Raw genomic sequence first — 9,194 nt, forward strand, 5'->3', positions numbered from 1 at the left:
TAGACGAAAGGAGCGCTTTGCTTTAGTCAAATAAAAATCTCCAAGTTTTGCTAGTAATATGTCAGAGCTCTTACAATTTAAACTTCTGCTGTACTAAAAAAGTTGTAAGTGGAACCACGGTTCCGGAGAATTTGACGTAAATGCGTCTATACGGAATGGTAGTTTTTATATTGGCTTTTTCTAAATATTTACTTTAAACATGCTTTACATTTGAGATAAGTTTGATTTAGACATTGATTATTTAACCTGAATTAGTTATGCTTAAGATTGTTCTGTGATAGCTAAATTATTTTATAAAATTTGTACATTTTAGACTACTAGAGCAGGGCGCTCCTTTCGGAGCTCCTAGGGTGGGTTGGTCAAGTTTGTAAAACGCAACCAACCTTGGTTAGTCCCGAAGGTAGTTAGTTTAGTGTCTCATTCAAGTGTTTTAACACCTGAGTAAGAAACTAAACACTTCACCAAAACACCGAAGTGGTTTGGTTGCGTTTTAAAATCTTGGGTAAGACGCTAAACTAACCCCCATGTATAAACAAATATAAGGTGATATTGTTGATGACGTCATTTTTTGACGACAACGATGGCTAATCCTTTCGGAGCGCTTCCTGTAATCTGATATTTTACTTCTTTACGTCGCTGATCGGAGGCCAATAGTTCTTGGTTAGTCAACTTTCTACGTCCAAACCCACCCTTGCAAGTCTTCTTTTTTCTATTCTGTTTTTTGTTACATAGTTCTGATGTTTTAGTTTTTTACGTCGCTGTTCAGAGGCCATCTGTTCTTGATCATTCAACTTTCTACGTCCAGCAACACCATTCCTAATCTTCGTCTGTTTTATTTTGCTCTTCCGTGCTTGTTTAATACGTTTTTCTATGTTTATCAATGTAACTCTCCCTTCGTTTTTCTTTATTTGTTAAATAGGTCTGATGGATTAGTTCTTTACGTCGCTTTTCAGAGGCCAGCTGTTCATGGTTAGTCAACTATCTACTTCCAACCCCACCCTTGCAAATGTTCGTTTGTTGTTCTACGTGTGTTATTAATATGGTCTCGTTTAACAATGTAAGTCTTCTTTCGCTTGTACTTATTTGTTAAATAGTCTTAGATTTCTTGCTTTTCTTTATTTCTTAAATATGTCTGATGTTGTAGTTCTTTACGTCGCTGTTCAGAGGCCAACTGTTCTTGGTTAGTCAACTTTCTACGTCCAACAACACCCTAGCAAATCTTCGTCTGTTTTATTTTGCTCTTCCGTTCTTGTTTAATACGTTTTTCTACGTTTATCAATGTAAGTCTTCCTTCGCTATTCTTTATTTGTTAAATATTTGTGATTTATGAGTTTTTACGTCGTTATTCAGAGGCCAATTGTTCTTGGTCAACCCACCCTTACAAATCTTTGTCTGCTTTGTTCCTCTTCTGTTCTTATTGAATACGTTTTTCTACGTTTATCAATGTAAGTCTTCCTTCGAATTCTTTATTTCTTAAATATGTCTGATGTTGTAGTTCTTTACGTCGCTGTTCTGAGGTCAACAGGTCTGGTTCAGTCAACGTTTTACGTCCAGCACCACCCCTGCAAATCTTCAACTTAAAATCGATCATAAAAAATCAGTTTTCATATTAGTTTTCGTAATCGTAATATATCGAATTAATATCAGTTAACCTTGTTGGATTTGGTACTTCAAATACTTGATAACGTCTTCTTTCAATTTTATGACGTCTTAGGCCAACTGTCAGTTAATATTCAAGAATGCTAAGTGCTCCTTCTAGAGCAGTGATAATACGACTGGCTGATATTTTTTAATTTTTCTGTTTTGAAGCGTTATTTGCTTACTCGGCATTGTTATGTTCCACAACAATGCCGTTGACATTGACATTCACATTGTTGATGACGTTATTTTTTGACGACAAATTGGTTGACGACGACGAAACCATAAATTTTTATAGTTAGATAGATCAACATATCGTGCAAACACCATATCTATACAAAATTTTGATCTAGTAGTACTACATTGAGGATTTGACATCAACATTAATCCAAACGTTTCCTCCATAAATGTGATAAAGCTTTGATTTTCCTCTTTTTTAATTCAATGTTAATATCTCCTGTATATATTATCGGCATTGTATTAGGAACTTCTGTGGCCATAACTGGAAACATCTTTGTATAATTACTCAAATGACTCAAAATAAATCTCTTACAATCATCAATAGGTGTGTGGTTAGAAATATACGGGGTTACAATTAAAACGTTTTCACCATTGACCATACAATCTGCAGCACAAATATCACTTCTGTTTTCAGCTGCAGCTATTCTGTATTCTTCTCCATCCTCCTTAGGTAGTTTCATCAACAGATGTGGGGTAGCCATGGAAGTTGCTCCATATTTCTCGTACACAACCACTCCGCCTGCTCTTTGTTCGTCACTCATAAATTGCGTGACGCATTTATAACCTTCCAAATGTACAGTTTCGTTGTTGTGCATCCACGTGTCGGTGAGCGCTAGGATATCGGTATCAGTTACCACTGTATCCGTTGCAATGCCTTGCACATGAGTTTTTAAACTCTGTACGTGTAGAGTAGTAATTCTTAGATCACGAATACCAGCACTCCTTATGAATGCTCTCACCGAAGCAGTCAACGTGGGCAATACAAGTGTTTCTAACCGCCTCAGTTCAGTGCGCAAGTCCTCTACCTTCGGGTTGTTTGTTCCTTGGGCATGATAAAACACGAAGTCGATGTTTCTGCTTGTGATGTACAAACCGTCCAACGATGTAACGCGAGAAAGGGCAACGTACACCAACTGATGATCTAGACTGTTGTTGTAGTTGATACAATTTGTTGAAACGTACCACACTGCGATTTATGAACCGTTAGAGCACCAGCGGGAACTTGAGCTTCGTTATTTGATAATAATTCCTTCTTGCGATTTCTAAATTCCGTCATACCTTCAGCATTAATTTTTGGTATTTCTTTTTGGAATCTCAGGTTCATTATTTGATAATTGCTCCTTCCGATTTTTGTACTTTCTTATACGTTTGGCATTAGTTTTAAGTATTTTTTAGAAACTTTAGGTTCATTATTTAATATTTCTATGTTTTTACGTTTTCTGTATTGTCTCATTATTTTGTTTTATGGAGTCTTTTAGCTTCACTGTCATCCATGTTGTACATAGTATGACGCAACCAACCAACGCAACAACAGATTACTTAATAATTATTATATAAGATAAGTACCTGTGATATTGTAAAACGTTCTTACGAGCACAAAATTATCTACTCCACGACGCAATTTTCTACAAGCAATTCACAGCTCAGCTCTTTCCGCAATAACGAAATCGGATTATTGACGGCAGTAATGTAACATAACAATGCAGAGTTAACAGATAACGTTTCCTAGGTAACCATTATAAGAGTGTAACTTCATTGTTATGTTACCAACAAAACGTCATCTGGTTATCAACAATGAAGGTACACTGTTTCGTTTCCCAGGTAACATTAAAAATGAAGTTACACTTTTTCGTTTCCCTTTTTCGTAACACTTTTTTGCCGAATGACACTGACCCTAAAATATAGAAGTATTTACGTCAAAAAACGTAGATGTGTAGTGGAAACAGTTTTAGTGTTATGTGTAAAGATTAAAATGCTGTTTAAGAAGGGAATTTTTTAATAAAGAAATAACAAAATATGTTATGTTCAAAGCCATGCACAAACGAAAGTTTGATTTGTACCTACTTTTAGTTCCATTTTGTACAGTTGCAATAATTTGTGGAGGTTGGTTAATTACACTACTTAGAATATTGATATTTCTGCTTTTATAAAATAAGATTTACTTTGATGGCACTTTCATATGTTGTTGCAAGACTCTGTGTGTGTGTGTGTGTGTGTTCAGAATAAATTTTTCTCCATTTCCGTTTTCTGTTTACAGTTTGTCAGTCACAGAAGGACAGTGTGGTGGGGGTGCAGAAGTTGTCCAACCAGAACTCAAAAAACAGTCAGTGTAGCACAAACAGCAGCTCAGCCAGTAATAAGAAGAAAAAGAACAAAGGAAATAACAATTGCCCTCAGCAGCAGAACAATGCATCTGTGGTAGCAGCAACTAAATCTCAACATTCCACTGCCAAAAATACTAGTATGCTGAAAGCTTCCTCAGGAACAAAGAATAGTTCTGCAGTAAATGTTGGGGGCAGGCAGCAAACATCGTCTGGTAATAATGAGTCCAGTATGTCACAGCAGCAGGAACTGTCTTCATCCGTTATTGTTAATCATGCAACAAATGAAAAGCTTTCAGTGATGTCTCCACTCAGTCATGCTCCATCACTGAATCAGTTCACCGCAGAAACCGCCACTCAAATTAATAATGTCATAAACACAATCTCCTCTGCTGGGAAGGCGCCTGTCGTATCGTCTTCATCAGTTGCAGCTCAAAGGTTAAAATCTGAAGCCTCTTTACCAGCTTCTGGCTCGCGATCATTTAGCTTAGAAAACCTTAAGTTGCCACCTGGTAAAACAACTACAAAGATTGATGGTCCAACTGCTGCAGCTTTAAGGAAATCTCAGTCAAAACCTTCAGAAAGTTCAAAACCCACACCCTCTGTGGCATCCACACCTTCTCCAGCATTCTCAGGCCCAGTTCTTGCAAAGCAGGTCTCAGTTGGTTCCCTTCCACAGCCCATAAAGGACCCTAGAAACCTAGAAGCATTGCTGGGCTTCAAAGAGAGGAATCAGTCAAGTAAATGTAAAGATGCTAAGAAAGCTGCCAAGAAAGCAAGACAGAAACAGAAAAAGGTGATTACTTCTTTATTACCTTAATTTTATTGGAATTTGTGTTATTATACAGGCAGTGAATTTGTTAAGTGGCATGACGTATGAAGAGAACTTAATCCGAAAACAACTTTGTAGTGAAATTTGAGTATTGAAAATTTTACTCAATTATGTTTCTAACACCTTTAACATTTGGAATATGTTATTTTGATGTTTTTTACATTTTTTAATTATATCTTTTCTCTCGCCCCAGCTGGAGGAGAAGGAGAAGAAAGATCAGGAAGAGGCAGAGGGACAAAGACTTGAAGAGCTTCAAAATAAGACACCAGAAGTTACAAATACTGTAGTAAATACTCCTGGTTCACATGGTGTCAATTCTAACCTCAAATCTAACAAATCTTCAAGTATCTCTGGAAAAGGAAATAAGAATTTAAAGAAACAAGATTCAGGGCTAGTAGACCAGGGAAATTGTAGCAAAGCAAAGAATGTTGGTGGTACCGGGGAGAATGCCACCAGCACACGAGTGAATTCTTCAACTTTGCAGCAGCCACCTCAGATGGTAACCATTAAGAGAGTGATGGAAGCCAACGGAAGTGAACCCACCGTAACTATCGCACTGAAGGGGGCCACACCTGACAAAGACAAAGTCCTTTTCACCTTCGTCAATGGGCAAGGTGACTACCGTACATCAAATAAGTTTATTTTCATTTTTACAATCATAATATTTATTGTTAGTTTAAAAATTGTCATTGTTGGTTATCAATATCTACTAGAAAAATTCGTGATTTTTCGCCGTCAAAAAAATTTGTCGTCAAGAAATGACGTCATCAAATAACAATTCACAACCACATTTTTGTGACCCCCATTCATTACACGTTTTGCCAATAGACCTTGATAGACGAAAGTAGCGCTTTGCTCTAGTCAAATAAAAATCTCCAAGTTTTTCTAGTAACATGTCAGAGCTCTGACAATTTAAACTTCTGCTGTACTAAAAAAGTTGTAAGTGGAACCACGGTTCCGGTGTATTTGACGTAAATGCGTCTATACGGAAAGGTAGTTTATATATTGGCTTTATTCTAAATATTTACTTTAAACATGCTTTACATTTGAGATAAGTTTGATTTAGATATTGATTATTTAACCTGAATTATTTACGCTTAAGATTGTTCTGTGAAAGCTGATATATGTTATAAAATTTGTACATTTTAGACTACTAGAGCAGGGCGCTCCATTCGGAGCTCCTAGGGTGGGTTGGTCAAGTTTGTAAAACGCAACCAACCTTGGTTAGTCCCGAAGGTAGTTAGTTTAGTGTCTCATTCAAGTGTTTTAACCCCTGAGTAAGAAACTGAACTAACTCCCCCAAATGGGGAGTTTAAACACTTGACCAAAACACAGAAGGAGGTTGATTGCGTTTTAAAATCTTGAGTAAGAGACTAAACTAATCCCAGTGTATAAACAAATATAAGGTGATATTGTTGATGACGTCATTTTTTGACGACAACGATGGCTGATCCTTTCGGAGCGCTTCCTGTAATCTGATATTTTACTTCTTTACGTCGCTGATCGGAGGACAATAGTTCGTGGTTAGTCAACTTTCTACGTCCAAACCCACCCTTGCAAGTCCTTTTTTCTATTCTGTTTTGTTACATAGTTCTGAAGTTTTAGTTCTTTACGTCGCTGTTCACAGGCCATCTGTTCTTGATCATTCAACTTTATACGTCCAGCAACACCATTCCTAATCTTGGTCTGTTTTATTTTGCTCTTCCTTTCTTGTTTAATACGGTTTACTATGTTTATTAATGTAACTCTCCATTCGTTTTTCTTTATTTGTTAAATAGGTCTGATGGATTAGTTCTTTACGTCGCTTTTCAGAGGACAAATGTTCTTGGTTAGTCAGCTATCTACTTCCAACCCCACCCTTGCAAATCTTCGTTTGTTGTTCTACGTGTGTTATTAATATGGTCTCGTTTAACAATGTAAGTCTTCTTTCGCTTGTACTTATTTGTTAAATAGTCTTAGATTTCTTGCTTTTCTTTATTTCTTAAATATGTCTAATGTTGTATTTCTTTACGTCGCTGTACAGAGGCCAACTATTTTTAGTCAGACAACTTTCTACGTCCAATCCCACCCTTTTAAGTCTTCGTTTGTTTTCTTCTGCTCTTCCGTTCTTGTTGAATAAGTTTTTCTGCGTTTATGAATGTAAATCTACCTTCGCTTTTCTTTACTTGTTAAGTAGGTCTGATGTTTTAGTTCTTAACGTCGCTGTTCAGAGGCCAAATGTTCTAGGTTACTCAACTTTCTACGTCCAACAACACCCTAGCAAATCTTCGTCTGTTTTACTTTGCTCTTCCGTTCTTGTTTAATACGTTTTTCTACGTTTATCAATGTAAGTCTTCCTTCGCTTTTCTTTATTTCTTAAATTTGTCTGATGTTGTAGTTATTTACGTCGCTGTTCTGAGGTCAACAGGTCTGGTTCAGTCAACGTTTTACAACCAGCCCCACCCCTGCAAATCTTCATCTTAAAATCGGTCATAAAGTCAGTTTTCATAATAATTTTCGTAATCATTATATATCGTATGAGTATCAGTTTACCTTGTTGGATTTGGTACTTCAAATACTTGATAAGGTCTTATTTTACTTTTCTGATGTTTTAGGCCAACTGTCAGTCAATATTCAAGAATGCTAAGTGCTCCTTCTAGAGCAGTGATAATACGACTGGCTTGATATTTTTTAATTTCTTTGTTGTGAAGCGTTATTTGTTTACTCGGCATTGTTGTGTTCCGCAACAAAGCCGTGTAAACAAATAATATCTATTGACATTGTTGATAACGTCATTTTTTGAAGACAAATTGGTTCACGACAAATTGGTTTACGACGACGAAACCATAAATTTTTATATTAGATCTACATATCGTGCAAAAATCATATCCATACAAGATTTTGATCTAGTAGTATTACATTCAGGATTTGACATCAACATTAAGCCAAACGTTTCCTCCATAAATGTGATAAAGCTTTGATTTTAATCTTTCTTTAAATCAATGTTAATATCTCCTGTATATATTATCGGCATTGTATTAGGAACTTCTGTGGCCATAACTGAAACCATCTTTGTATAATTACTCAAATGACTCAAAATAAATCTCTTACAATCATCAATAGGTGTGTGGTTAGAAATATACAGGGTTACAATTAAAACTTTTTCACCATTGACCATACAATCTGCAGCACAAATATCACTTCTGTTTTCAGCTGCAGCTATTCTGTATTCTTCTCCATCCTCCTTAGGTAGTTTCATCAACAGATGTGGGGTAGCCATGGAAGTTGCTCCATATTTCTCGTACACAACCACTCCGCCTGCTCTTTGTTCGTCACTCATAAATTGCGTGACGCATTTATAACCTTCCAAATGTACAGTTTCGTTGTTGTGCATCCACGTGTCGGTGAGCGCTAGGATATCGGTATCAGTTACCACTGTATCCGTTGCAATGCCTTGCACATGAGTTTTTAAACTCTGTACGTGTAGAGTAGTAATTCTTAGATCACGAATACCAGCACTCCTTATGAATGCTCTCACCGAAGCAGTCAACGTGGGCAATACAAGTGTTTCTAACCGCCTCAGTTCAGTGCGCAAGTCCTCTACCTTCGGGTTGTTTGTTCCTTGGGCATGATAAAACACGAAGTCGTTGTTTCTGCTTGTGATGTACAAACCGTCCAACGATGTAACGCGAGAAAGGGCAACGTACACCAACTGATGATCTAGACTGTTGTTGTAGTTGATACAATTTGTTGAAACGTACCACCATGCGATTTATGAACCGTTAGAGCACCAGCGGGAACTTGAGCTTCATTATTTGATAATAATTCCTTCTTGCGATTTCTAAATTCCGTCATACGTTCAGCATTAATTTTTGGTATTTCTTTTTGGAATCTCAGGTTCATTATTTGATAATTGCTCCTTCCGATTTTTGTACTTTCTTATACGTTTGGCATTAGTTTTATGTATTTTTTTTAGAAACTTTAGGTTCATTATTTAATATTTCTATGTTTTTACCTTTTTTGTATTGTCTCATTATTCTGTTTTATGGAGTCTTTTAGCTTCACTGTCATCCATGTTGTACATAGTATGACGCAACAAACTAACGCAACAACAGATTACTTAATAATTATTATATAAGATAAGTACCTGTGTTATTGTAAAACGATCTTACGAGCAAAAAATTATCTACTCGAAGACGCACTTTTCTACAAGCGATTCATAGATCAGCTCTTTCCGCAATAATGAAATCGTATTGTTGACGGCAGTAATGTATCACAACAATGCAGAGTAAACTGATGACGTTTCCTAGGTAACCATTATAACAGTGTAACATCATTGTTATGTAACCTGGGAAACGAAAGAGTGTAACTTCATTGTTATGTTAATTAGAAAACGTCATCTG

At 36.5% G+C, this 9,194-nt stretch overlaps 2 long non-coding RNA genes and 1 other non-coding gene across 3 annotated transcripts in view; 1 reads left to right on the forward strand and 2 right to left on the reverse strand.

Moving 5' to 3' along the window:
* Positions 1–5,692, forward strand: part of LOC110828649 (uncharacterized) — a 35,456-nt gene extending 29,764 nt beyond the window's left edge. Inside the window, exons 19-20 of the transcript XR_015538206.1 lie at positions 3,917–4,776; positions 5,006–5,692. This is a non-coding gene — a transcript (uncharacterized LOC110828649). The remainder of the gene's footprint in view (positions 1–3,916; positions 4,777–5,005) is intronic.
* LOC147871905 (uncharacterized) lies at positions 6–3,324 on the reverse strand. Its single transcript, XR_015538159.1, has 2 exons — positions 3,226–3,324; positions 6–2,921 (listed from the first exon to the last, which is right to left on the reverse strand). It is a non-coding gene; the product is annotated as an uncharacterized LOC147871905 (long non-coding RNA).
* Positions 5,693–7,754: 2,062 nt separating the features above from the next.
* Positions 7,755–9,023, reverse strand: LOC147871906 (uncharacterized). Its single transcript, XR_015538161.1, has 2 exons — positions 8,939–9,023; positions 7,755–8,632 (listed from the first exon to the last, which is right to left on the reverse strand). It is a non-coding gene; the product is annotated as an uncharacterized LOC147871906 (long non-coding RNA).
* Between the last annotated feature and the right edge of the window lie 171 nt (positions 9,024–9,194).

The sequence above is a fragment of the Zootermopsis nevadensis genome, unplaced genomic scaffold (assembly GCF_977971745.1).
Source record: "Zootermopsis nevadensis isolate Lab colony 2312 unplaced genomic scaffold, Znev_1.0 Znev_ptg000037l, whole genome shotgun sequence".
NCBI classification, from domain to species: Eukaryota; Metazoa; Arthropoda; class Insecta; order Blattodea; family Termopsidae; genus Zootermopsis; species Zootermopsis nevadensis.